At 40.6% G+C, this 8,240-nt stretch overlaps 1 pseudogene; it reads right to left on the bottom strand.

The window, feature by feature from the left end:
* Positions 1-1,469: 1,469 nt before the first annotated feature.
* On the bottom strand, positions 1,470-6,418 carry LOC107160275 (annotated as a pseudogene).
* Between the last annotated feature and the right edge of the window lie 1,822 nt (positions 6,419-8,240).

Raw genomic sequence — 8,240 nt, 5'->3', positions numbered from 1 at the left:
TTTTTTCCCAAAGTAGCTAAAATACATATTTTTTTCCTCTGCAACTAAACGCAATCTTCACAGAAATTAAGGTTCTTTACTTTCCTATTTTTCTTTAGTTACTTCACTACCATGATTGAAATGTGTTGTGTTACTCATGGTTTCTTCTGCAAAGTGGGTTTGGGTTACCAATTTTCAATTCTTCATGATTGCTTTTAAATTTTTATAGATGATTCTACATTCATTTGTGTTTTCCATAATTTTTTTCAAAACAAAATAGAAAATATAAGGTTTCTGGCCATAACCCCTGATATTTCTTTTGCTTCATTATTCTCATTCTCCTTGTCCTTTGTTCTCATCTAGATATCTTTTTGAAACTGGCAACATGATTGCTGTAACCCTAGACTTTGAATCACAAGTCCTCAATCCCAAATCAATCTGACCATATTACCATATGTTCTCTCATTCTTGCTCATAAGAGGTTGACACAGTGAAAAATTTGAAGCCTCCAATCTAATGTGAATATTCCATGCTGCCCTCACTACACTCAGTTCTTTTTCTCTCCTGTGCCCAGGCAGTGTGAATAGATGGCCCACTTAGAAGCAGTTCCTTGTATTTGTATATTACATTCCCACTTACAAATCAAATACCCAGAAGTCTAACAGTATGTTTGCATGCTATAAGGGGATATTTATTGCCTAACAACAGAGTAGACAACTGAAAAGTTTCACAATCATCCAGTGCCCATGCTATCCAGAGCCACCAGCTCTGTCCACATCCCAGAATGGTGGGATCGGCTACATACTTGGAGTTTTCATTCATGGACATATGTGTCTACCACAGGTAAAGCTACCAGCCTCTTTGCTCACACCCAAGCATGGCCTAACCCTCTGTAGTAGATTGCAATGTTTTTCCCAGTTCTGAGTGTGTGTGTCGTGTGTGTGTGTGTGTGTGTGTGTGTGGTTGGAAATAAACCAAGGGGTGCTCTGCCACTGAGCTACATCCTCAGCCCTTTTTATATATAGCAGTTTATACTTTATGTCACTGAATCCTTGTTCTTAGGCCAGGCATGGTGACACACACCTGTGATCTCAGTGTCTTAGGAAGCTGAGGCAGGAGGATTGCAGGTTTAAAGCCAGCCTCTACGACTTGGCAAGGCCCTGAGCAACTTAGTGAGACCCTGTATCTAAATAAAATATTTTAAAAGGGGATGGTGTTGCTCAGTGGTTCAGAACCCCTGGGTTCAATTCCAGGTAACAAAATTTTTTAAAAAATAAAAATAAATCCTTGTTCTTGTGTGTTATTCAGATGCTTTGCAAGCCCTTTTTCATTTTGGAAGTGTCTCTCAAAGATTCAAAGTTGCTAGGACAGCTAAAGTCCTTGAGCTATACTATCACCGCTGCGTGATAGTCTGAAAAAGCTAAGATTGATATCTTGTTCCAACATGCCATTGTGTCCTTGAGGCATCAGGATGTGGCCCTACAAGTTACTGTCCTGAGAGCAGCTTTCACATCTTTATTTCTCAGAGTGTAAATTAAGGGATTTAGCATAGGGGTCACTACTGCATAAAATATAGAGACAATTTTATCTCCATCTTGGGACTTTTGGGTTTGGGGTCTCACATAAATATATATTAGTGTCCCAAAGTAGATGGTGACCACGATCAGGTGAGAACCACATGTAGAAAAGGCTTTAAGCCTGGCCTCCTGTGGTTGGATTCTTAAGACAGCCCTGAGGATACAAAAGTAAGAGATAAGAATAAAAATTAAAGGTACTGGCATTGAAATGACAGCACATGCCATCATCATAATCTCTAGGGAAATGGTATTAGAACAGAGCGATTTAAAGATGGCTTGGACTTCACAGGAGAAGTAATTGACTGCATTATGCCCACAGAAACTGACAGGAAACAGCAAAATAGGTATAATAGTGATCAGGAGGACTGTTATCCAGGCAACCAAAGCCATTAAAATACACACTCAAGGAGACATGACTAGCTTATACCTGAGTGGGTCTGAAATAGCCACAAATCGGTTGTAAGCCATAATGGCAAGAAGGGAAAAACTCAGCCAGTGCCAAGAAGGCTCGGATAGCAAGCTGGGCAAAACAAAAGCTGTAGGAGATGGTGGGGAAGTTCTGCAATGAGTTCACCATGATCAGAGGCACAGCATTGGTGGAGAACAGAAGATCCAGCACAGACAAGTTACCAAGGAAGAAATACATTGGGTTGTGCAGCTGAGAGTTGACTCCAACCAAGAAAATGATCATACTGTTTCCTGCCAAAGTTACTGTGTAGAGAAACATCAGTGCCCAAAAGAGAACACTCTGGGATGTTGGGTGCCTGGACAGCCCCATGAGAATGAATTCAGTCACTTTGGTGTGGTTTCCAATTTCCTGGTAATTCATTTCCTCTATCCACAGCTATAGGAAGGGAGAAAAAGCATAGGAATCAATTCTTTGTAAACTACCAAATTGAATAAAGCACATCAACCCTTGACACAAGCTCATTTCTGAGATTTTCAGCCCTTAGGCCTCCAGAAGCTTTAATAGACCACCCCCAATCCTCCATCAAAAAGAACACAGTATTCAAGGAAGAGAGACTGGAGGTTACAGCAAGTTTTGTGGCCAACAAGCGTCCCATGTGCTTCCACACCAAGTTAAATGAGACCTGATCACAGAAAGGGACTGCCTCATCATTCAAGGACAGAAGGATAACAGTATAGTGGCACTGAGTCAAAAAGAGAGAAGGAGAAACAGACAGTTGGAAGGTCAGGATATTTAGGGGAGGGATCCTTTGCTCACCTTCCTTCAAAAAAAAATTTGGAAAACTACTCACACACAGGCATTTTTAAGCTAGTATCTGAAATTTGTCATGTTTAAATACTTGAAAAGATATGATTTCCTCTTACTGTGAATATTCATAATTTAAAACTACACCTTCATGGATATTCCTTGGAAAGACTTTGTTTACCCTTAGCAGTATGCATACCTGGGTTTGAAGAGTGGGCACTAAGAACATATATTCTGTCAAGGGCCACTGAAAGGGCTTGTTCCATGGAGAGCTCCTGGTGAAAAGGCTGCTGCCATGTCCTTCATCCCAGAACAGGCTACTCATTTTGGAAGGTGGTCACTTCTTTTTGCCATTAGGGCCAATGTTAACTTCATGCACGTATGCTTGAGTGAAAATACTGACCCTCCTCTTCCAGGGACTCCATCTGGAGGTCTAAGAGAAGTGGCTTCTTTGCATTCAAAGAACCCTGCAACATTGAGATATTGTCAATACTATTCCCAAGGAAAAGGTACCAACAAGCTCTTCACCAAGAACTCCACGGGTTGCATGTATTTCCAAAAATGTCATTCTAGCACCTCCCTGCCAGGTGTAAGATGAAATCATCAACAAATTATATCTGTGAGATGGCCTGAGCAGGTGACTTAAACCAACTCAAACACTCAGTGACAGTGGGGAGAAATTCAGACCAAGAGTCCCTTCCTGCTCTTGGCACCAAACTTTATTTTATTAAGATTAATTCTCCTTTAGGATGAGCATGATGAGCTTTTTGTAAACAACTGTCAAATCGTGAGTGCTTGCCCAAATTCAATGATTCTTTGGACAACCACAAAGTGTTCACTTACCTAAAGTATTAACTTCCAGTTCTCCTGGAGGGTGGGAAGAACTGCGGTCTCTGTTCAGAAAATGGTTTCCTTTGGACAGAGGCCAACAGACCCATCATTGGTGACGTTAAGGACCTAAGACCTGTATACATCAATAGTTAATAAATTATTTCTAATTGCTTCTTCAGAGATAAGGTGCTTCTCTCCTATTTCTGTAAAAGCAAGCAGTGAGCTAGGAAATGAATATGTGGACAGAGATGAATATTTCTTTTTTCCCAAGGGTATGAGCTAAAATTCACTCTCTTTCCATAACTATCAATGTTTCCCAACAACTTGATCCCCAGATTCTGAGTTCCTCATGGGATAGGCACAAGAGACATCTCTCTAGTCACAAGTTTGCCAAGGATATCAGAGGCTTAGGGGATACCAAGAAAGTCATCTAAATCTGAGTTAATCTGTAGCCCTCCCTTGCAACCCATTGCCTACAGTTCAGAGTTGCAGCAAAGCCAAAGTAAGTAATATGAAAGTCCAATCCTCTTGCTAGAGATAAACAAAAGCCAAGTGTAACTGGCACATCTCCTGCTAGACTCACACTCTAGAAAGAGAGAGACTTCCTAGTCACATGTCTCACAAAGTGGCTCTAGAAAGTAATCACAACAGTCCAATCTTGAGGAAACAGAAAAGAATCTTGGCAAGAAAGCCTCAGGAGAAACAATTAGAAGTTTATGCCAGCCATAATACTGAAGTTGTGAGTAGCCTCTGTGGGCAGCCACAGTAAATGTGGTCCCTGGTGAAGCAAACAAACTGACTCTTTGAGCCAAAGAATTATAACAAATAACAAGTTCATGCTTCAATGTCACAGCCCAATGCAAGGGCTTTCTCCACTCCTTGTCCAAAGTTATATCTTAGGAGTACTCTTTAGACTCCTTCAGGAACCAGTGATTCTTATCTAGACATCAATATCAAACACACTGCCATTATTTATTCTGCATATCTTCTATGTCAGGGTCTGTGCTGGCTGCTGGGAGGAAGGCAAAGTCAACAAGAGTTCACAGACTAATAAGAAACTAAACACAGACATATAAAGCAGACATTAAGAATTAACCATTAAAGTAGGACATGGTAGTGCCTGTAATCTCAGCTCCTGAAGAGAGTCTGAGGTAGGAGGATCACAAATTTGAGGCTAGCCTGGCAACATAGTGAGACCTTGTCTCAAAAGAGAGACAGAGAGAATTAAGCCTTAATTAAGGCTTAGGATTAAGACACATGAAAGGAAAACTGGATGGGCTGGGGCTGTGGCTCAGTGGTAGAATGCTCGCCTAGCACGTGTGAGGCCCTGGGTTCGATCCTCAGCACCACATAAAAAAATAAAATAAAGATATTGTGTCCATCTACAACTAAAAAACATTTTAAAAAAAGGAAAACTGGAGGCAACACTTGACTGAGGGGTGCAATTGAGCTGCAGCCAGAAAGATCACCAGAGTTCCAACTTCAACTCCACCACTTCCTGGCTGTGTGATTTGGGGTGAACTATGATACTTAATCTGTCTCACCTTTACATTTTATCTCTTCGACATGGAATGAATAATAGTAATTACCCTATTTCATTGTTTATAGGAATAACTAAAAGAATATATGTATAACTAATCCACAAGTACATGTTATGGTTTCGATATGAGGTGTCCCCCAAAAGCTCATGAATGAGACAATGCAAGAAGGTTCAGAGGAGAAATGATTGGATGATGAGAGTCTCAACCCAATCAGTGAATTAATCCCCAATAGGGATTAACTGGGTGGTAACTGTAGGTGCATAGGGTATGGCTGGAGGAGGTGGGTGTTGGGGTGTGGCTTTAGGGTACATATATTTCATACCTGGAGAGTGGAGTATCTCTTTCCTTCCTGATCGCCATGATATGAGCTGTTTCCCTGCCACACTCTTGTACCATAATGTCCTGCCTCACCTTGAGCCCTGAGGAATGGAGCCGCCTGTCTGTGGACTAAGAGCTCTGAAACCATGAGGAGCCCTCAAATAAATCTTTTCTCCTCTACAGTTGTGCTGGTCAGGTCCTTTAGTCATAGCAGTGAAAAAGCTGACTAAAACAGCACAAGCATCCATTCAAGAAAAAGCCCAACACTGACCCACTCCTATAAGGGAGCTATGGCAATTCATACAGGGTTAGTCTATCATTAGCAACAACATGCAGAGTATCAACAGTCTACACCAGTACAGTTTCTTTGTCTCTCCTTTAATGCAGTTATTTAGCCCTACCATGTTCCCCATAGATGTTTAATATAAGTAGGTGGAATAAATTCTGGGAAATATGAACTAGATCTAGTTCATATTTCCCAGAATTTATTCCACCTGCTCATTCCAGAAGTGAGAGTTCAGAGGTTAGAGAAGAAACACAGAAAAACGAAGTAGAAGAAAGATGCTGTGTGTTTAGTGTTCAACTTTGAGTAACTCATTTCCTTACTCTTAGGCTGATTTTCCATATCATTTCCCTACCTTCTGGACCTAGGATGCAACCTGGCATCAGGGCATGGTGGCAATGAGGCAGCTTTTACTAGTGAGAAAACGGCATAAGAGAAGGTGGAGAAAGGAGCCAAATAGAACAAAATCTCCATTGAATACTCCTTCTAGATATTCCCAATATCTCCCAAGTTCTCTCATGGGCCAGCAGTGCATGTAGACCGCATCCAGCAGGTGCATCTATCTCTTAATGGGTATTTGAGACACAGAAAGAAATCTAGAGGATGTTTTATAGCAGGAGGGTTTCAAATGATCCCACACCTGGACTGTCACCTGTAATTGGGAGCTATTGGTCATGTTTGTCACTATTCCAATAGAACATGCAGAAGAAATTGTCTTCAGAGAAAAAGAAGAATGAAATGGATGCAGAGTGATGAAAGACACAAAAAAGTAGAGAGTTCTGATGGTGTCTGGGTCTGGAAGCCCAGCTATAGTTCTGTCATACACTATCCCCAATCTGGTAGTCATAGAAATTCTCATGGTTTCCTGGGCTATTTGGAATTGGTTTCTGCTACTTTTGACCAATAAAATCCTAACTAGTGCATCTGTTAACTCCTCCTTAGAGAACAAGGTATTGGGAGATAAAAGGACTACAGCAGACACCATTCATTCTAGTCTTTCAGGCAAAATAAAGAGAGTCAAAAAATAGAGTCTCTGGGTTCTACTTTGCCAGCTAAGAAATCTGGTTAGATGTGAACAGCCCAGGACACTGAAAGAAGAGAAGTACTTTTAAAGACCCCTATGAACTTGTCCTGGGAAGAACTTACCATGTCTCTTCCTTGCTGGCTATGATTCATTGAATTGTGTCCACCAAAAGATCTTTCCACACCCTAACTCCTAGAACCTGTGAATACAATTTTATTTGGAAACAGAATCTTTGCACATGTAATCAAATTAATATGAGATCATTATCATGGGCCCTAATCCAATATGACTGGTTGGACTATAAAAAGAGGAAAGTTAGAGATAGACTCATTCAGGGAGGCAGCCATGCAACAACAGAGATAAAGATTGGAATGATCTGTCTAACATCTAAAAGCCAAAGAACACCAAAGAATGACAGCAACCACCAGAACCTAGGAGAAACAAGGAAGGATTGTTTTTACTATAAGCCTATGGAGAGAGTATGGCCCTTCCAATTCCTCGTTTTTGGATTTTTTTTTTTCAGTGACCAAAATACCTGACCAGAAAACTTAGAGGAGGAAAAGTATTTTGGACTCACAGAGAATTGAGAGCACCACATAACATAGCTAGCAGAAAATCCTCAGAGTTTCTGGTAAGAAACAGCCGCTGTTTTCTAGTTTGCTGCTGAACCTACTTTCTCTATAACTTATATTTCACTTGTAGTTTTAGGAGAAGGCTAGGAAGAGGACTTAGATTCATACTATCAAGTCACTGTCTTGTCCAAAACTTGTAAGTACTTATTGTGCTATTGTACCAAAGTTAAAATGCCCTTATTAATTAGGATGATACAGAAGTGCTATATTTTATAGATTCAGATAAGGTAAGAGCAGTGGTGGTAACATTTTTTAATATTCATAACTCCTACGCCCCCCCAAAAAAGAAAGAGAATAGAATAACAAAACCAAAAACCCAGGGCAATGTCCACCATATAACTAGATAACAAGGTATTCTCATGAATGCCAAAGGCTGGGATGGCTGGGACCAACCCTGGCACAAGCCTCTGTAGAATCTTAGCATCAGAGGAAAGGAAGCAAGGAAGCACCTGGTGGATCTAGAACTCCAATACTGACCTACCTTAAGGCAATTCTAACTATGGTTGCCACAAATAAAAGATTAGAAATGAAAAGAACCTACTGATATGTAGCTAACATTTTTAAAACACAAAGAGACTGTAATTTGTAAGCTCAACTGAGAAAAAATAATAACCAGATTGTTTCATCACATTTTAACCCAATACATAGAGATGGTTTTATTGAGGAGAACGTAGTGTCCAGGTCATGCAATTGCTATGGCTTCCTCACTCCCTCCAGGGGCAGCGGAGTTTTTCTCCAGAAAGCACAAGTATTAGCTAAGAGGGAAAAGGAATGATGAGATCCCCAATTGGGAAAACATTCTTGCATATTGGGCACTCCTATTTATAAACAATTTGGAAGTT

This window comes from Marmota marmota, unplaced genomic scaffold (genome assembly GCF_001458135.2).
Source record: "Marmota marmota marmota unplaced genomic scaffold, marMar, whole genome shotgun sequence".
NCBI classification, from domain to species: Eukaryota; Metazoa; Chordata; class Mammalia; order Rodentia; family Sciuridae; genus Marmota; species Marmota marmota.
The sequence above is the reverse complement of the archived record's forward strand: the minus strand, read 5'-3'. Positions and strand labels throughout refer to the sequence as shown.